This window comes from Melanerpes formicivorus, unplaced genomic scaffold, assembly GCF_026170545.1.
Source record: "Melanerpes formicivorus ecotype bairdi unplaced genomic scaffold, bMelFor1.0.p_v2 SCAF_48, whole genome shotgun sequence".
Classification (NCBI taxonomy): domain Eukaryota; kingdom Metazoa; phylum Chordata; class Aves; order Piciformes; family Picidae; genus Melanerpes; species Melanerpes formicivorus.
The window spans coordinates 1,937,312-1,958,644 of record NW_027142400.1 but is presented as its reverse complement, the minus strand read 5'-3'; the positions used below and the strand labels follow the sequence as shown (position 1 = coordinate 1,958,644).

Here is a 21,333-nt window from a genome sequence, read left to right as displayed (position 1 = left end):
CTCTGTTGGGAACATGATTCAGGAAGTGACATATAGAAGAGATGTGGTGACCTGCAAATAGCAGGCTCCCCTACAGTCAGGTCACTGACACCTATTTGCATTAGGATTTTATCATGTTCATGTGGCAATATTTCAAACTTATTATTTCCCCCCCTGGTACCATAGATGGTCATCTCTCTTGTGTGTTTTGCCCTTTACACTTGTTTCTAGTGACCATCTGACTGCCTTCATTGTGGTTCTGTTCTTTACAGAATGCTGTTGGCTGTATACTTCACTTTGTGGGAATCTGCCATGAAGGGGCAGCTTTTTGAGCCATCATGGGCTCCATTTATCTATTTTTATCAACCTGAGTAATTGTTGCTTAGAAAAAGACCCCCCTGCTTCCTGGGCTGTGTGTGGCTTGACCTCGGTTAGTCCAAACTCCTTTGACCTCAGTGCAGCTTAAGCGATGTGACAGCCGAGTCAGCCCCTTTAATTCCAGTCTTTGTGAGGCTCATGTGATAATCATGCACTTGCTCTGTCAGAGGAGCCGGCAAAGAGCGATTCTGTCTGTACTTGCTCCCTGCAGCAGACCTCTTTCTTGCCTTCTCCCTTCCACCAGATTCCTTTCATTTTGTTGGCTCTATTCAGGAACAAAGAGGACTTTGTTGAATTGCCTTTGTGGTTTATTTTCCTGAGCCTTGGAAGATAAGAGACTTTTGCCACTGTTTTATCCAACCCTTTATCACATGCACAATACCCTGAATGCTTGAAGGAGGCTAGTGTGCATTAGCCTAACTCTATTTTTTTTTTTTTCAGGTTGGAAGCCAGGGCTGACTTCTGGATGCCAAGTTAGGAATAATTGCTGGAGTAAAAACTCACGGAGGAGTCTGTCCAGGCAGCTGCCATAAAGGTTCCAGTCAGAGGAGCTGCAGTCATCAGTAGATTTCATCTTGTTTTTAATTTTCTATGGTCTTACCAAGTTGCATTGTCTACATGGACAAGTGTTTATTTACAGCTAAGATGTAAGATATAAAACACATATTCATCAAACAATCTCTAGACACAGACTAAAAAAGGGTAAAATTGGCTGACCATTACAACTGCTAATACTTAGCAGCATTTATCTGACCGTGTAAGAAGTGTTTTTTGCATGATAAACCTCTACTATCTTCACAGATATGGAAAAGCAGTTGCAGACAAGTTAGATAAGGGATTCTGGTTTATAGACTTTACCACATAAGACTCCTCCAAATCTCAGGCCAAGTCAGCTGTGTGGTGAAGACTAAAAAAGGCAGCTGAATCTAATCCTTTGCTCTAACCACTGCACCAGCAGCTTCTCGCATGACCTGCCGCTCTACCTATTCACAACAAAAAGCTTCCAACACGTTTCCTTTATTTAGTGCATCAAAAGGTAATTTTTAAAATTATGGAAAATGCAGCCGTTACTCCAGGCTGCCCTTGAGTGATAGCTTTATCTGTTTTGTCTATTGCCAGAAGGACACAGAGTGGTCCTGGAGAGTCTCTGGACAAGGTAATAACAGAAAGTTGCTTCATCAAATCTCTTCCCATGAGGGACAAATTCTATAATCTTTGTTTTTAGTGGAACAGACTAATGTCTCCAAAAGCATTGTAGGCATCAAAATACAGTGCTTCTGAGCTCTGTATGCAAAAGGTTAGGCAGTGTTTAATCCTGAGGGTGATCTCATGGACCTGGAGGGAATTTCATCAAGGATGTAACTAGTTTGTATTTTGCAATAATTTGTAGGAAATAAACTTGGCATTTCGGTATCATTCCAGTTCCCCAATGTGCTTTGTAGATGGGATTTCTGTGACTCTTTATTTAAAAAAAAAGGTCACATGTTCAAAACTGAAACTTTCAGTCCTTACTCTAGCAAAAATTGCAGAGAAACCAGTAGGAATACTGCCTGGAGCAGAGTGAAATAAAAGCTGGAGGATCTGGTGCTATGTAATTTGGCTCGTGCTGCAAAGCTTCAGCAAATTTGTCTCTAGCAAGCAAAGTGAGTAGTTTTGACAGCTTTTATTACATTGAATTACAATGACAAATAGGGGCATTGATTTGTAGGACATTTGAAAGTGTGATAAACACACTTCTAATGAGAAAGATGTTTCTTTTTATTTGACAGAGCATCAATGTTTTCTCTTGTGCGCACTCCAGATGTACCAACAAAAATAAAGGACCTGTTTTTTTTTGAGGCAAAATTCCTGGAATGTTATTCTCTAAATCTCTGAGCCTTTTTATTCCCAGAAGTATTTGATGATTTTATTGTTCACAAAAACCATAACAGTAATAAAAGAAAATAAAATCATTAGTGAAGCTTAGAGTACCTCAGCATTTTCTTATAAATTTGGGTATGAATTTAGAGTCACACATGCTTTGCAGTGTGGTTGGGGTTTGTTGTTGTTGTTTTTGTTTTGGTTTGTTTTGGTTTGGTTTGTTTTGTCAAGAGGATAAAAGGTGCTCACAATAAGGGGATTGGCCTGTTTAGCTGTAGTTTCACTGACCATGGTGCCTTTTGAACTTTGAAGCCTATAGCAGGTACGTTGTACTATAGAAGAAAATAGTACAAAACAGTACTACTGTTTGTACGTACTCTTTGGAGAATAATCTGTTTGGGGAACAGCCAGCATGCTATGGGTACTGCTGTAAATAGCAACAATAGCATGATAATTTTGCTTATCCAGCAGTAACACTTGCAAGTGAAAGGATTTTACCACAGCTGTTAGGGGCTCAATCCCTTCTAACAAGGTGTTTAGTCCAGGACGTTGTCATTTTACGTGAGTGTTGTTTTTGCTGAAAATTGCTTAGTGCTGCTGTCTGTTGTACTGCTAATCTTTACCTAATCTAATACCTCTTTAAATGTGAAGAGCTGCACTGAGCCTGTGCAGATTCATTCTGGTATGCCAGTTCCCACACACACTCATATACTTCATCACCTGCTTTACTTTTGATATGGTGTTAAAAATCGATCTGGGAGGTTATTGCTTTTCACACAAGTGTGCTCATGTGTCCAAGTGCTCCCCACAGGTTTACATGCATATGCATGCACTTCACACACACATGTACACCCCTGCAAGCTTCTGCATCATTGTAAATCTTCCTCTTTTCTGATTTTGAGGAATTTTCAGGAGACAGCTCAGCTGAGTTTCTACTCTCTGAGCTTTTTTGCTTACTCCTTGCTTATTTTTCACTTGCTCATTTCTCTTTCTCCTTGCTACATGCCTACCTCAAACACTGCCACAGCCTGCTGAGATCAAGCCCATGAGCTGCTCAGGGCAGGCACACTTCTCCTAGTGCATCTTGAAAGCCTTTCTTGCTCTCTGCAAGAGCATCAGCCTGGGAACTCACTCTGTGTGCACAGATGCAGTGGGCTGCAGGACCAGATGAGAAGAAGTTGCCAAGAAAGCCACAGGAGCCGAATGCATATGGAAATGAAGCAAGATATGACAAATACATACTCCTGGTTTAGGTGGATACACAAGAAACAGGTGCTGCTGAGGCAGCCTCAGCTCATCTAAACCATACTGAGAAGAGGCACCGCTACAGGAATTTCTCATGTGTTGTCACATCCTTGAGACTTGTTTTTCAGAGCACTGAAATACTTTTTATTGTCTTAGAAGCCACCTCCTGCACATTTACAACTTTTAAATCAGCCTTACTTGGATTCAGCAGAATTAGGGATAGGGAAATCCTCTTTCTAAACCTTTCAACCACTCCTCCTATGCAAGAAGATCATGCTAACTTAATTTGGTGATGAGGCAGTGGAGGGAGGGTAAATCTACACCAACTGCTTACACTCTATTTCCTTTTACCAGATTACTTTTAGACTCCCTTTTGAATCAAGTGATGCTGGAGAGAGTACATGTTCTCCCATAAGCTTCAGCCCTTGGAGCAGAGGGAGAGGTGGGAATAAGCTTGCATGACAGCTGGAGATGGAGTTTATTTGGCTGAGATGGTGTTATCTCAATGCTCCTACTTCTGTGACCTCTCCCTGTCCAGCAGTCTGATCTCTTTCTTGGCTCTCATCCTCACAGCCTCAGCACACTAGGGGATGCCTTCTCCTCCCTCCTGCTGCCAACTGTCCCCATCCGGGCACACCCTGGCAGGCTCCTTACTCCATGGCCAGAGTTTTTGCAGAGCCATATGCTCTGGTATTGTATGGAATTGCTCTGGGATGTCAGAGCTTCAAGCAGCACTTCTGGGCACTTTCAGAGCAATGAGGCTGCACATTCCTTCTGCAGGAAGATTTATGCTCTGACCATGCACAGGCCTGCCCCATGACAGAGCTGAAATACCGAGGCGTATACCCAGAAGTAAGGAGCCTTCTCACCAGGGTGTTTGCCTGTCATAGGAAAGACACCTGAAACCAGTGAGGATGCCGTCCTGATGCCAGGAAAACAACTGAGTGGAGACCTTTTACTTCCAGGTGAGAAAGAAGATGCTGCTCTGACAGCAGAAAGTAAGTGCCTAGTACTGACAGTTCTCATTGACATCATGGTAACACCTCCCCCTCCCTCCCATGTTGTTCATCAGTTCCCTGTGTGCTCTAGGCAGTGAAACCCTTCTCCAGCTCCTGCCTTAGCTGCAGGAGAGAAACAGCTGAGACATCAGCCATGTAGGCTGACCATGCAGACCTCATTGGGAAACAGGTCTGGAGGCAGCAGGTCTGCCTTTATTTTTTTCATGCTTACTACTGTTTAGACTTTTGTATGCCAAATACTGTGTTTGGATAGTATTGGTGGTTTGCCACAGCACTGTGCTGTTGAGACATCTGAGGCCTTTTGTGTATGAGTTGAACCTCTCTGAAGGGTAGTGTGTGGGCATGTCTTTTTATAGCGACAGTTAAAAAAAGAGGGAGAAGATGTGGGGACACATTTCAAAGAAGCAGATGAGTAGGTAGGAAAGAAAGTGAGGGAGCAATAGCTAGGGTGTTGACTTGTAGATCTGGGGACACATGAGTATACTTGGTAGCCCTGGTCCTGGGGCTTGATTTGGAGATGGGCAGAATCTCCTGGTGGCTGGAACAAAAGTGGTATGAAACCTCTGTACATCCTGTGTGACAGGCAGCAGTACTGCAAAGGGACATTGCCGGTGAGGAGCAACTGATGAGAACTGAGACTAGTAGGGCTCTATGAGGTGATGGCAAAAGTATTCTCTCTCACTATGGGTTTCTAGAAGGGGAACTGCTGATGTAGGAGTACTTGAAGCTAGTTTCAGGTATTCAGGAATGTTGCCTCTATTGAGGGTAATCCTAGGTGTACAGCACAAATGAGTCTTCCATGGGAAAGGTTTCTACACCTAACATCTCTTCATGAAAAGACTGATGCAGATGCAGCTATGTCCCAGGTCAGTGCCATCAAGCCAGGGTAGTTGTCCTTATTTTGGCATCAGTCTTGTCTTGCTGAACAAGTTTTCCTGTTTGACACAATGCCTCAAGCAAATAGACTTTTTTTGAACACTAAGGAGCAAAAGGAACTTGTTCAGCAGTAGCGAAACAAGTGGGAGCAGTGGTGATTATGTTGCTGCCTGTGTCTTGCACAATGGCTACCAGAAACCTCTAAAACATGGCCCACTTTTAATGTGCTTGCTAGTGCTGTGGGGCAAACAAGGGTTGAGCATGATGTGTGGGTCAAAATGGAGCTGCATATAGGTAGGTTCAGAAACTCATGGATAGGTATGAGGCTGTTGGGTGCAAGCAGCCCTGGCCAGTGAGACATGAGATCTCCCTATTACTTATCCCAGTTATTTGTGACAACAGAGAGAGAGATACTTGTGGCAATGCCAGCGACGAGCAGTGTGAGCAATCTGGCATTGCCACAGATACTGAGAGAAAAATAACTCTCCTGTTATACTAAGGGGGAACAGATTTGGATTTCCCAAGCCTCCGTGTGTCTGTTAGACCCGAGTGCAACTCTAACACTTGGATCTGTTTCTCATATTATGCATAACTTTCCTTTGGGGGATCCCTCTTTCTCTGTTTAAGAAACATGAAGCTGTAACAGTCTCTATTAAATGATCCAAGAGATGTTGTGCTGGAGAGCAACACTGGAAGTCATTGCTTTGCTCTGAGGCAAGATCACACTTAGCTAGATGATTCCTAGGAGAAATTTCTGTAACTCTTCCTAGCCACTTCCAGTGATGCAGCATCAGGTACAAGCAGTGGCTGCAATGCTTGTCTTCTCTTACACTTCATTTATTTTTTTTCTCCTGACCTCAATGTATTTTTGCTGCAAGTCAAGCTTGCAGTTTCTTGTCCAACTCTTGCTGCATACAGCAAACTTTTCTTTTGGTAACAGACTTTCCTTCATATTGGACAACTCTTCGGAGGCTTCTTTCTTTCTATCAATGCTTCTCTTTCCCAAAACACTTAATCTTCCTGCTGTGCTCTGCTGGCCTCTGGCTTCTCTGCACTGTTCTTCTGGTATGAGCTTTGTGTCCCTATTGACCTTGTTGGAAATTTAAGTCTAACATTCAGTGTGTAACACAAACCTAGGAGTGGGGAGACTTGCTCCAAAGACCAGGACACTGGCTGAATTCTAGCATGTGGTTCTCCTAAAGGATAACAACTCTAGAAGGATTTGGTGACCTCTCTGTACATCCTGGGGAGGAGAGTGCTGGCCAAGGCCTGGGGAGTTCTTCTGTGGCATGTTGGCCCTCCCTGCTCCATCTGCTTTCTATTGTGCTTGAAAAGGAAATGGACTGAGCTAAATGATTTTAAAGTGACATTCCCCACACTGCACTCTAATTCTGTAATTGCCAGTTCTATACAGTTCCCAGTACTAAAATGTTTAAAATAATAGCCTTTGAGAAGAGCCAAGGCTTCAAAAGGGCCATGCACCACCTCCGCTGGAGTTGTAAAATGGTGGCAGAATAATTTCCATATGTAGTGGATGGTGTTTGGTTATTTGGGGGTCGAGCATAGTTTCTTTCTTTGCCAGGAATTTCTCTAAGCCAGGAGTCAAAATTTCATGGTTTTTTGTTTTTTTTTTTTCTTCTTTTTCTTTCCCCCCTTTGCAAACTCTCTTTAAATGATGCATTAACTGAGGTATCAGCTGTGGTTTGGTCTCCAGCTGACTGCTCAAGATTGCTGGTGGACATTTTTCAATAGAAGAACGAAACTTCTTTTTTTCTTTTTTTTCCCCAGACATGGACTACTCTTTCTCTCGACACAGAGAGGTGAAATAAATTTTTAATCTCAGTCCTTTGATCTGATTAATTTCCCACATGCAGCTCTGTAAATGCCTCTGTGGCAATGATAGCAGTGTCATGGTTTGGTCTGACATCCATTAATTACATCTGTGTTACGATGTAACACCTGGGACAAGAAACGCAATGCTCAGCCAGCTGACAGTGGGCAGCCACCAAAGATTCATTGGCTAGAGGTGGTTTGTACATCACAGCTCAGGAACTGCTGGCTTAGAGACTTTGACGTGCAAACCTGTAAGATTAATTGTGTTTTTTTCACTAAACCATTACTGGTTTGTGCTGCATTCATTTTCTAACACTATCTCCATTTGCTCCATTCACACCTCATATTTTCCCTCCCTTTACATTTTTTAGTCAGATGGGTTTTACTATCCAGCAACAGGAGTGCATGATTTTCTTGAAATCTACTGAAACAGTTCTGCAGTTTTGGCTTAATGTATCTACCAGCATGATTGACTTTGCTGCATAGAATCAAGTCTACTTCTGGAACTCATCAGATTATTGTAAAGACTTTTGTATGCATTCCATTAAATGAATATTGTACATGTGTATCTTGCCATACCTTTAAACAACACTTCTGTTGGTTTTGATGGAGTGAACTCTGATTTTTTTCTTAAAGTAGAAGATAGCCAGAATAAAAATAGCAAGCAATCTTTCCAGCAAAATGCAGTCAGAATTTATGTTCTCAGTATGCACGGCTCTGAAGATGTGATGATTCCATTCAGATAAGCATCAAAAAGATCAAAAGACTTTACTGACGTGTAGCCGTCACTTTGATCAGAAAACTGTATTGGAAACTTAATGATAATTAGTAGCTGGTTTTGACAGTTGTGGTTCTTCCTATTTCTAGTTGCTACTATGGAAAAATAACCTGACCCTGTTGAGTCCATCCACTGTGGTTGGGTTTTGCATGAGAGATTAGATCAGGATTTTTTTTTTTTAAAGTAAATATTGTTGCCTTGAATTTTGGCTCTGTGCCGCTGGTTTCTGAAGTTGGACTTTTAAAAACGTTTGTACTGATTGGAAGTTATTTCATTCATTCCAGATTTTCCAGCTTTCTCAATAATTCCTGAAATGGAGGCTATTTTCTACTCCAGGCAGGAGAAATGTTCTGGTAGATGAGGCCCTAGACCAAGGCTGGGAAAGTTTTGGTAAAAAAACAGCCATATTTTGTGGGAGAGTTCAATGACTTAAAGTTTGGTTTTGATGCAATTCCATTGTGCTCAACTTTACAGAAATCACTGTGGAGAGTGGAGAAGATGTTAAGATGGAGGTAGTGTGGGAAGCTGACTGATGGTGGCAGGGAATGAGTCAGGAATGAACAATGCTTCCCCATGGGAAGCTTTTTGACTGACTTTGCATTCTCTCACTCAGGTGGTGACTGAATATGGCTTTGAAGTGATTTGTGCCCAGCTAAATAAAAACAGATGGGGTCAAATTAACCTGTTTTCCTAGCTTAGTTCTGAAGTTATCTAGAAAATGCTTGGTTCACTATATTCTGCAGTCTTTCTTGGACTAAAATCTTAGTTTCTCTGGAAAAACACAATTTTTGTACTTTTGCTATTGTGTTGTTTTTTTATAAATCACTCTAAAACCCCCTGAAATCTCATACTTAAAAGTTGGGGCACCAATTTTCTTCAGTCTTTTCTTTTACTTTGTGGTCTAATCCTTAGAGCATTCCCATATTATGCGTGATCAGATGGTGATCTCAACTTCTTAAAAAAATAAGGTCTATGAGTTAGTCTCAGTGTGAGACTTTAAATAAATGCCTGCAGATGAGGCACTCCCTAACCAGCTTCTGCAGACAGATGTAGTCATGTTCAGAGGTTAAACTGACTAGATTTGGGACAAATTAACTTGTTGAATTTGGAAGCCCAGCTCTGAACTTTATGGATTTGAAGTGTTTATTACATGCTAGATTTGAAGCCTGGTGGTGACAGCTTCCCATCATTGTAATTTTTCTGCTCCAGAAATAGGGTTCATCTTCAAAGTGGATGGTGAAATCCAGGTAGGAATGTTTCTGCATACCTGCCCCCACCCTTGGAATTGATGGCAACAGCACTTGTCCTCAATTTCTGTTATGTTTTGTTTTGTTTTGTTTTGCTTTCAGAAGTCAGCCAGCAATGTTGCTGGTGTTTCTCTTGTGATGCAGAACCATCTGTCTTGCCCAGAGCTTGAGACATCTCTGGTTCCTCTGCAGCAGCAGCTTTGCAAGGGAATGCCCATGTGTTTTTTCCAGAAAGTGACCACTTCTAACAGTGGTTGGTGCCAGCTTCCTTAGAAAAATTAAGCAGGTAGTTAAAGATTAGCTTGTGGCCTGAAGGCTATGGCCTTTTGAAAGAATCTTGTTTTTTAAAGAAAAAAACAAACAGAAAAAAAGGGACAAATTGGAGTTGTTTTGACTTCTCTTCAGTAAAAGGAGCAGTTGATACCACAACGACTTGTTTCTTTTGTGATTCCTCATGTTCCTCCCAATGTATATATATAAATTCTTTTTTCCTGGACTCCAGAGAGGAGTCCAGTGTCTGAAGAGAGTTTCTTTGCTCATGGGTCCAAGACTTCTGAGTTCAGTATGCTGGGTAGACAGTTTGTCTCCATTTCCCTAGGAGCGTGTTTCTGACAGCCAGTATGTCCCACTGCAGAGCAGGCTGCTGCCTCCTCCCTGGGTCTATCAGATACCTGGAAAGCTCAGCAGACAGCTTGGATCCTGCCATTCCCAAGCCATATGCACTAGCCCATGTGCAATGTGGGCTGTAATCCCAGCTTTTGCTAAACAAAAGAAGAATATAGATGTTCCTACATTTAGTCTGAGCAGTTGTCAGATGCGTTCCCCATGGCCCCTGTGAGACTGCACGACAGCCTGGCCTCACAGCAGCTGGGATGAGATGTGGCTTTCCTCCTAATTCCTAGGTTGCTTTATGCCCTGAAGCTTGAAAGCATAAAGCTTTCCAAAGATTTTGGCTTTATAAAATGCTTGTAATTTTGCGTATTTTTATTACTCATGTGAAGACTTCCACCAGTGTAATTTCATGGACTTCTAGAATAATTATTCTTGATTTCTATCCATATGAGAAGAGGATCATATTCCAGGACTTTTCAGCCTGAGACCATTGCATTTTCAATTGGAAGCATCAGCATTTTGTCCACAGACATTTGCAAACCTAAATTATTCTGATCTTTGAGTTTCACCAATGTGTTTCATTGATATTTTGGTCTCTTGGCCTGTTTTAGGATGTAAATGAAAATGGAAATAACAGAATTCCTTCCAGATTGGAAATTCTGCTTTTTGAACAGGTCTTATGCAGCATGGGATTCTTTCATTGCCTAATTTAACACGTATATACATCCTTCTGTAATGAGCACCCTGAGACCCTGAATAAAATTTCATTACAGTTGAGTGCTCCTTGTAATAGCATTTGGCAATTCACCAACAAATGGAAAAATCCAGCAGGAATTGTATAGTAACTCCATGGGTAATCTTTGTATTGATCAGCTTAAAAAAAAATCTTGTAAGGAATAAAATAAATACTTAAGAACACAAAACATGCATATTTACAAGGTAAACACAGCCTTCAGTGAACAAAACAAGTAAGGCCATGACACCCAGGTCAGTCTCAAGTCCTTGAGAGTTTTTTGTGTGTGAATTTGGCAAAAGCAGATCTATTATGGCAAAATCAGAGTATTTTGAGCATACTGAGCATCCCTTTTAAGCTCCCCCAGGCAGCTGTTTCACACTCCCCTCTTCTCCCTGTATGCCTCCTCTTCATGTCTGATGTTTGGAGCAATTGCTCTGCTGACCTTTGTCTGTCCCAAACCAACTTCTCTGCCTTGCATACCTTTCTTTAAACAAAGACTTATCTATCTTTAAACATTTAGTTAAAATCCTCTGCTTCACATTTTAATTTCCACTCCTCCCTCTCTTTCTCCCCTGTCAGGAGGCTTTTCAGGACTGTGGCGCATGCTTTTGGGAGGAGCACTTGGAGGGAAACAGGGAGTGCATCTATGTGGCTAGAAAAACACATGGGAAAGAAAATTAAATTTGCTTTTCTCTCTCCATCTAATACCAAAATATTTCTGTTTCTGGATGGGGCCAAAATGAAATTTTTTCTTGTGATGTTATTTGATTGCACGATAACTTAAATTTTCCTCTTCTGTGGCGTTAGTGGGGGAAGCTCCTTAGGAAGCCCTGCCTGGAAAGGCTGGCCTAGGTCAGGCTTGGCCCTGAGTGGCTAGAGGTTGACCCTGAATTGGGCCTGGTCACACCTGACATATGCCAGCCCGATGGCTCAGCTAGTCTTTTGCTATTTTTGTCTTTTCTTTAGGGAGACAGCTTGACTGCTTAACACAGCACTTAACTCTAAGGTCATGATCTGCATGTCTTCAGGTCATAGGGGAATTTTGGCTTCCAAGTGTTAAACCTTCTGCATTTGTAAGCATTAAACCTTAATGTGGTTGCAGCCTGATGCTCTACGTGTTTTGTTTCAGTTTTGTGAAGATCATGACATACAGCTTAAGGTCACTGCAGACAGTAACTCAAGCTTTGTTTAAGCCATCACAGCTGAAAATGTTTCATCCTACTAACACACTATGGTAATGTGGGACACTTCACGCTCTGTAAATATAAACCTCACATGTTATGAGAATGAGATATTTTCAATTTTCTTGCCAAGGGAAATATTTATTTTTTAATATTGATTTGTACCTCATTAAAAAAGCACCATATTTTGTTAGCTTTTGTGTGAATTAGGGAATGGAATCTTAAATTTATTTTAAAAATAGAAACCACGCCATGAAACCATTTCTACATGATGTGGGAAAGCTGAACTCTTTAGTCGCCTACAAAGCAAGATGTGGCTGAGTATGGATATCTAGTTGGCTTTTCCAGGTGCTGCAGTGCTGACAGCCTGCAGGTGAATGATGTGGCAAAGACTCACTCTCTTCAGTCTTACCACCTTCTTACTTATTTTTCTGAGAGCTTTGGATCAGCACAAAATTCTTGTCCCACTGAGCATCTGCTGACCTCAGTGATCTGCTGAAGTCAATCAGCCTCTGTTGACCTCAGTGGTTTCCCTAAGAACTGTCATGTATATGGAAGCTTTCCTGTCCTTAAGAACTATATTTTAAGGGCCTGGCTCAAAACTTACTGAGTCGATGGCAAGCCTTTAACTAATCTAAATAGGCTTTAAATTGAGTCTTATTGCAGAATTTGCTAGTGGAATACAACAGGGATTTTGTGTCCTGGCATATTTTAACCAGAAGTGTCTTTCTGATTCTGAACAAAGAGGATAAAGCTGTATGCGTGTGGGACAGGGGATTGGTTCCTGATGTGGCTCCAGGGAAGTTCTCATATGTAAAAAGACATGAACAAGTATTCTGCTAGCACTGAGAATTGTTTAAAAAGCCAGTTGGCAGGCTTCTAATCTAGTTACAAACATGTGTACAAATCTCCTTTCAAGGTAAGCTGTTATATTTATTTAATCTTTATCCAGAGCATTGTAATAAAAAAAAAAGAAAAGAAAAGAAAAAAAAAAGGAAGCAAATACCTAACTACCAGAGAACCATGCTAACATGGCAAGTCTTGTAAGTTTTGTTTGCATGGCTCTGGCGAATGCCTCCTTACACACTGTAAGTTTGCAGGTAGTACTTCTGTTTGATTTAATTCAGTTCTCCAGATCTACCTCTTGTCCAGGTGGAAAGTATGTGGAGGTGTTATTTTACCTAACTATAAGAGAAGTTCTTGCACACACACTTGGATGGAGTCTCACCATAAAAAGCAGCTATTTTTTTTTGCCTTGTATGTATTGGTAAAGGGACAAGACCTATATAACAAGGTAATTTCGTTGTTATGGAGCAATTGCTGGCATGTTACAATGTGTTAATATAGGAAGCCAAATTCTGATCTCATTCTTAATATGCAACCTTTATAGAATAAAAGAGGCCCAGCTGAATGTAAATGAGAGCAGTTTACTTCATTCTTAAGAAATTTAAAGCAAAGTATAATTATAGGAAAACAACAGTGGAAGAGTCCTCAACAGATCCTAAATCATTGATGTGGATGAAGGTAGGACCAATTACGTCTGCATCATTCCTTCAGGCTGTTCACTTAAAATGTACTAGAAGATAATCTGGTATGGAAAGCTCCAGTTCTTCCCCAGATGGCATACTCCAGTGCTTCACAGTTAAGTTTTTTTTTAATGTTAAATTAAAATCTTCTATGTTGTTTTCTTAATCCAAATTAATTTTGTCCTATATACTGTGCAATATTGGATTACTAATCTGATTTGTGCTTAGCTAAGAATATTTTCCTGTGTTTTCTATCTGAAGATGGTCACAGACAGAACAACTGTAATTTAATTAAGGTGCTATGGGGCAACAAGAATAGAAAACATTTTATCTACTAACAACAGTCATATCTCTGCTTATCTGTGTAATCAAAAAGCAATTTAATTAAATGCCTCTGCTCAGTCAAGTGGGTTTGCAGTCTGAGTTTGCCATGCCTGTTAATGGAGCCAAATGTGTTTATTTTTGGGGATTCCAGAAATTCATGTAACCATTTTCCAAGAATGGCTATTGTCAGCGGAATGATAGTAATGTTGAATGATTTGTGGTGGGTTGTGCCAAGGATTTCTATTCCTGAAGAGATAACAACTGAAAGGCAGGAGTATGTGCATTTAGAAACAGTGAAGGACATGTATGGTGTTGATAAAAGCAAAGAGGACAGAAAAGCTTTTAAGAGACCAGCCAGCCAACAGAGAGAAGGGAATTGTTCAAGGTAGGGCACCAAGGACTTGGCAAAGAAGATTAAAACTTTGTCCCTGTAAAAGAAACTTTCTAAAAACACCTCACTCTTGGCTCTGCTCCACTGACATTAGTGGAGCTGGAAGACATGGGAATAGCCTAAAGGATTCAAAGCTTGAGTGGGGGTTCTTTGCTGTGCCATACTGGTAGAGCTGCAGAAGTGCTTGCGGCAGTGGGAAATCCTTAGCAAATATCCCTAGTGTAGATAGGGCCCCTTGGAGCCATTAGGAGTTAAATTTGCAGGAAATAAGAAGTGGGGGATGGAGTGTGAGAGAGGTAGTACAGACTGTTCCTAATAGGAGTAAAACTGTGCATAGCTCAGAATACAATATATGGAATATAATTTAAAAAGATGTTTTGAATGAACAATAACCTTTAAAATCTTTAGTGTGTGTTCTCTGAGCTGTATAATGTTCTGATTGTTAAGGCAATTAGCTTTTAAAAATAGTTATTTTTCTGGATTTTAATTACATGCTGCATTTTGCCTTTGTTATTAGATGGGGTCAGTAAGGTTACTGAAGTAATTATTGCGCTCTGCTTGGCACTGGTTAAAACATAACTGGAGTAACTGCATTCAATTCTGTGAAAAAACGTGGACAAATTGAAGAATTTAGAGGAGTGGAAGAAAGATGGTAAGAAGTTTGGCATTCACATCTAAGAGGAAAGGTTAAGATAACTTGGCACCTTTAGCCTAAAGGCAAGAGGAGAGTGTGGGGAACATAATAACAGGAGACATAAAGGGATGTTATAAAGAGAACAAGGATCAATTATTCTCATTTGTCAACAGGGATGGGACAAATAATAATTGGCTGAAGCAGAAGGGAAGTTTTAGGTTAAATATTAGGCAAAACTGTAGAGGAACTGTTCAGCAGTTGTACAAGCTGCCAAGAGCCGTTGGACAATCGCTGCCATTGGAGTTATTCAAGGCTAGACACCCTTCTACAGGATCAGTTATAGAATAATTAAATCAATCCTGCCACAGGCAGAGGAGTGGGCAAGGGGTCCTTCTGGCTTCAGTGATAAAGAGTTTGATCGGGATCTACTTTTTCAGGATTCACACCCACTCCCTGTTCTGTAAACTATTGAGTCTGCTTCAGCCTTAATTAAAATAAAGGAGAATGGAGGATTAGGGCTGCTCCTTGTAGGGTCAGAAAACATGTAAGACATAAAATTATCCCCTGATCTGTGGTCATGCATTTCTTTTTACCGCTTCTTAGAATCAGACTTACTCTCCTCTGTGTGTTTCTGCTTTGTTCCTCTGAAAATATGAGCTCTGGGAGAATAAAGTAGAAACCAAAACAGAGTAGAAAGGCTCTGGACTTATTCATTGCTGTTCACTACTTTATGGCAGCTCTTAGAAGTTGAATTGTAAATAACCTCTGTGTTTTGTTGGCAATATGCTCCTAATCTTCCCTACTAGTTATATGGAAGACACTGATCATGCAGTGTGCAAACTCTGCCTTAGTGGTATCAGCAGACCTCTTCCCATGGATTCTTAGAGATACTGAAAATAAAAGAAAACCATAGAACTCTATGTAAATTGCTCTACTACATAACAGTCACCAGCTGGATTTGGCTCAAAAACTGCCCTGGACAGGTTCTGCTTCCAACTTCATGGTGAATGTCAAGAGGGCTCCAAATATTGATCACTGTGCTCTCAAGATGAACAGATTGTTTTTAGAAGTATGCCACACTGTTTTCAGCGTATTTGAGATTAGAATCTGGCTACCCGATGGATGAAAATGAGACGGCTTACATGTGCTCTGAGAGGCACTGCAGAGTTATGTAAAGGACAGTGAGCTAAATTGTATTGCTAATAGTGGTCTGAAAGTGATAAATACAGATGCAATTATAAACCATGAGTCCAGCCTGTTTATTTTCCCCCCTCTAGTGCTAATGAAAAACAAAGTAGTCTTGATGTTTAGTGAGATCTCAAATGCAATGCAAGCAATGGTTCAGCTGCCAACTGGAAGGCAGAGGCACAGTACAACATTGCTTGTGTCAAAAAGGGAAAACACACACCCCCCTAAAAAAAAAAAAAGAAAAAAAAAAAAGCTGTGCTAATGGCAAACATTTTAAATGCCCAGAATAATGGCAAAGTCATACAAAATCCTTAACCTGAACAATCCCTAGTGTCTAGAATGCCATATGTGGCCACACTACAACTCCCTGCAGCCAGTAACATTACCTCAGAGAGATAGGAATATGTCTGCAATGGAGATTGCCTCCTATTGCTTTCATAGGAAATGGTCACAAAGCAGTAGATGCCATTGCAATATGATGTTCAACCCCACATGCAAACTAAACAACCCCATGACCATAACCAGGAGATGGCTTCAATAAGCTCCATTATTCTTTTTTTTTGACTCGTCAAGCCTCTCTCTTTACATAAAACAAAAGGTGCAGGGATGCTTTGACAGAGATGGCATGGGAGGGCTCCCTCTGACTTGGGAGCCCTAGAAAGACTAAGCTGGCAAAAGTGCCCCCTGCAGCAGGTCTGTGTGCTGGCCAGTTACTTTTTTTCAGGGGCACTCACCTTGCTGTTCATCATGGTGCTTGTACACCCAGGGGATCCAGGAGGGATGATGGTTGTTTCATTTCCAGGCTTCACTCTCCCTCACTCTGAGGATGCTCAGATCATCTTCTGCAAAGTGTGGAAAGAGGACTGGTTTTTTGTTTTGTTTGTTGCTTGTTTTATTGATTATTTTTGTTTGGTTGGTTTTGTTTAGCTTTGTTTTGTTTTGCTTTGTTTTCTGGTGGAGTTGAAAGAGACTATTTCATAGCATTAAATCTGTATTTTAGTTTTTTCTAAAAGCAGATTGTACTTCTGTCAAAAACCCCAGTGTTTAACACACATTAAAAAAACAAGAAGCAATAGTAATTGAAATTAGTTATCCTGGAAAACATTATTGATACATATATGTCTAATAGGTCATGCATCTAAGTAGAAGGAGAATGAACCTTTTCTTCTGTAATATCTGTTAATGGGTCTACGTGCAAAACTTCGTCCAATGGTTTTTGGAACTCTAAACTCTTCCTTTCTTGGCTTAGTTCTTCAGTCTCTGCTAACTTTTTTTTTTTTTTTTTTTTTTTTTTTTTTTTTGTTTGTTTGTTTTGTTTTTGCTATCTCATCCTGGACTAATTCTCATGTGAATGTGAGGGGAAAGAGTACCTTCATCACCCCTCCAGTGCTGAATTTAAGCCATGTGGAGTGCCAAAAAGCCAGGCATTTCTATCTATGAAAGTGTCTGAAGTGTTAGCATGGAGGGCAATGCAGTTTTGACAACACTGGTGCTTAATAACTCAAAGCTGCTTAGTGTGGCTGTGTTTTTTCTGCTTGTGGGTCTCTTTGCCTGTTACCACCATTTTGTAACCTTGGGCACTCTCAGGACCCAACCTCCTGGCTGAGGAACTTGTTCACTGAGGAACTAGTGACGTAACAGTATTAAGGTTCTGCCCTCTCTGGCTTGCTCTGTGATGGGGGTCTTTTAAACAAGATTCCTCCTACAAAGTTGAAAAAAGTAGGAGAAGAAAATCCAGCATGACTTTGGGGTAGTGCAACGAGTCATAGGAAACTTACTCTAGAGATATCTCCAGAGACTAGTCAAGACAAAAGTTACAGCACAAGCATTTGGAAGGGGGCCACTGCAAACAATTTGTCCTCATTCCAGTTGAGCAACTGTAAGCAGGGACATTTTCAACACAGGCCATTTAGGGACAGAAGGAAAGATTGGATGGCACTAAAAGAAACTACACAAATGCATGGTGATAGGATGACTCGGCCACCCGCCACACATACTCTGCTGCTTCATTGTTCTTTCTCCTATCATCCTGACATCTGAAAAGGTCCCACCCCAGCACAGCAACACAGCACAGCAGAAACTGGAATTAATTAACTCCAGGTGACAAAATCACCTTCCTCAGCTGGCCTCTGTTTGGCAGGGAAGGAGAGCAGGGGTTGTATGTGTGGCAGGAGCTGAGGACAATGGGAAGAAAAAGGATTTTGCCTGTCAAAGAGAGCAATATAGCAAACACAGGAAGAAAAGATTCTTTACTGTGCTGTAGCACATTTTGCTCTGTGGGTCTTGAGTTTAAAGGTCTGCAATCATCCTGCTTTTTGAGGAAATGCGTGGATAGGGTTATTCCACCTTCTTTAATCCTTCTCTTTCCTTCAATTTACAAGATGTTCTTGCTTTTCCCCAGAATGCCAAAGGCACCATACCTTTCTGTGGAAAGTTTCTGCCACCCTCTCTGATTTTGCATTCATGTTGCATAAATAAGAACAAGACCTCTCTCCAGCACCTAGGCATGAGGTGGGGAGATGGATAGCAGGACGGTGCATGATAGAAATATTACTTATGCAAGGTTTGAATGTCTGAAGTTCCAGCTCTAGACAGCCATTGTCCACAGATATTTTAAAACTGCTTTTTATTTTTTTCCTCTCCTGAGCACCACATCACAATACAGTTTCATTCAGTGAAGAGCTGGCATTCAGGGGCTGGATGGTTTAGCTGGCCTGCTTTGGGATGGGGCGCCTTTCATCTGTAGGTCACTGCTTTGAATTCTGCCCACATTGTTGGCAACCATGAGCCCTTCTCTTCTGATGGCAGCACAGCAGCATATGCAAAATTGCTAGGAAGTCTCCAATCCTAGACACCATGTCTAGATCATAAAAGCTACCGTAACAATTGAGTCTAAATGGCAGCCTTCTTGGCAGCTGAAGCAGAGGCCAAGCAATAAAAGAGCTATGGAGAATGGACTACTGTCTAGCATCTATAAGCTAATAGTGAAGAACACTGGTGAGGGAGTGTGAGAAAGTATGCACAGCCCATGAAGGCTCTTTTGGTTGAAGAAAGAGGATTTCAGTCGCCTAGGCTGAAAGGCCAACACCTTTCAATAGCAGAAGAATCATTTACAAATGTGAGAACAAATCCATTGTTAGTCCTCGTGCCTTTAACAATGCTGCTTCCTGTTGGCACCTTCTGCTTACTAATAACATGGTCCCATGGTTTGTATCTTCATAGTGCTGCACAAGCACTGACTAATTAATCCTTTCTCACCCCTCTGAGGCAAGTAGTTTCTTATTTTTAATAGTCTGTAGTGGAATGATCTTTTTTAAAACTCTGGCAGGTATATTTATCAAGGCTACATCATACTGACTACACAGCCTATGCAAATCTTAGGACTTCTGCATTTGTTACAACTCCTCCAGTTCAGGTAAGCTACACTCAGTTATAGGTTTTGCTGAACCGAGGCCTTAATTAAAATAAATGAGAACTAATCTTTGGAAAAAAAATCTCAGAGCAGGGCAGGGTTTCAGTATACTGATATGAAACAAACAAACAGCCTCTCCTTTCTGCCTCCCAAACAAATCAACTCCCCTTCACAGGAATAATCTCTGGCTGTCTGACCTTATTTATTCAGATGCTGACATGAATCATCATCTGAGCAAGTATTCCCTCCTACACCTGCAGTACTTGGGGTTATAGTTCTCCTTGGTTTTCTGCAGCAATAAGAGCTCAGTGTTACTTGGAGCTGTCTCCATCTGGCAGGCCATGAAGTCCACAAAAGCACAGAGGTCTTTCTGTAAAAATGGAGACAGCCCAGATTGCTTTCGCTTTACACATCTCAAGAGAACTCAGAACTTCTCTCTTTTACATTTATAGTCAAGTGTGCAGTCTCTTTCCCTTCTATCTACTTTTTGTGTGGTGACCTCTTCTTGGGGTAAAGAACTGCGTGGGTGAGTTTGGGGGGAGGGGTTGTTCTTCTTGGGAAAGCCAAATTGCAGGATGCAGCACATCTTGAGCTTGGCAGCCTTTCACGCTTCCCCAAGAGGCAGCTGAAGGGCCCAAGCAGGGGTAAGACGTTATCAGCTCACTTCTAGCATGCCAAAGCATATCCTTACACTCAGATAATGACACACTGTGTGCACCACAGTTGACCTTCCTAGACCAAAAGGGATCCTTTGGTGGTGGCAGTGGGAATATCCCATATCATCTGTATGCAGTTACAAATCGGAGTACTTAACAAATGAGTAGTTCTACAGTGTTAGCCATAAAGCGTGTACAAAAGTGAAGGCAGAAGTGAAACATTATGTTATTTGCCAGTCATTCGTTGTTTGGAGGCAATATCCTGAGAGCATGGCTGAGCATTGGTGTTGTAAAGTTCTATGCACTGCTGTTGGAATGCGGTCATTTGTCACCATCTGGGATTATACCACTAGCAGTATATGAGAGTATTCAGAGTGTTATGGAGATCCAGGTTTCAGCCATATGGAAAAAGTGTAGCATAGTGAGAAATATAATCTTTTGATAGAATCCAGAGCACCCTCCAGAATGTTTTCCTTAGTTTTATTTCCTTGCAGTGCAGGCTTAATAACCACTGATGTAGTATTTAAATTGGAAGAGATGAGACATCTAGATAAACTGGGAAATCAGCTAATACCAACTGCCTTCTGATAGGAAAATTCCTTGCTGTTTCAATGGAAAAAAACCACCAGGCTTACTGGAGGCAGAGGAAGGGTATGGCACAGCTGTGGTATGCATTATCCTCTTTTGACTTTTGCCTCTGTAGACACTCAGAAAGGCTCCCTTGTCCCAGAATAAATATTCTTGAATAATTTTCACTCTGGAAATTGTCTTTGCACTCACTTCTTTCATGTGTTGCTTAATCAGACAAAGGAGAGATTGGTACCCAGGTGGGTTGTCAAGTTGCAATACAGTTGCATTTGATTGGGTAGGTCTCTTTCTGTCTTATTTTTATTTTTTGGTGAAGAAGTTCAAACTCAATGAGACTCAGGAATTTTTTTTAGAAAACTTTTTTTTTTTTTTTTGGGGGGGGGATATGGGGGGGATGGGGGAGGTGGAAATAACCCAATTACATCTGCCTTAGCTAGGTTATTGTCTCACCTTATGAAAACCCTGCAAGTAAACTCTTTGGGAGGGTATATGAATGGTGTGTCACATGATGTCTCTGTGAATTGGGCTAGTAGAGGATGAGCTTTTCACACAGTGAAATGGAGAAATGAATGGCAGTGATGCAGGGCAGTACAAAAGTCTGTAGAAAAAAAACACCATAGAGTTTTGTAAGTCAGAGTAAAAAAACCCCTGTATTGTGTTGCTTAGTTACTTTTCTACTGATGCAAAAAAAGGACACAATGTAGATCACCTCGAAGAAGATTCCCACCTCATTGGCCCTTCCTGGCGAATAGCCAGAAATGAGGCAGAATAAACAAAAGCTCCTTCCACTGGGAATGGGTGTAGCATATGACAGACACCATTGACCTGTCTGTCTTGGTTGGTGTGAGACAAAGCAAAGTGTAGTTGTGA

General features: G+C 41.2%; 1 long non-coding RNA gene across 2 annotated transcripts in view; it reads right to left on the bottom strand.

The window, feature by feature from the left end:
* The window catches only part of LOC137452055 (uncharacterized), a 50,946-nt gene that overhangs the window by 5,603 nt on the left and 24,010 nt on the right, over positions 1–21,333 (bottom strand). For both annotated transcript variants that reach the window (XR_010989953.1, XR_010989952.1), the window contains exon 3: positions 16,542–16,649. This is a non-coding gene — a long non-coding RNA (uncharacterized lncRNA). The remainder of the gene's footprint in view (positions 1–16,541; positions 16,650–21,333) is intronic.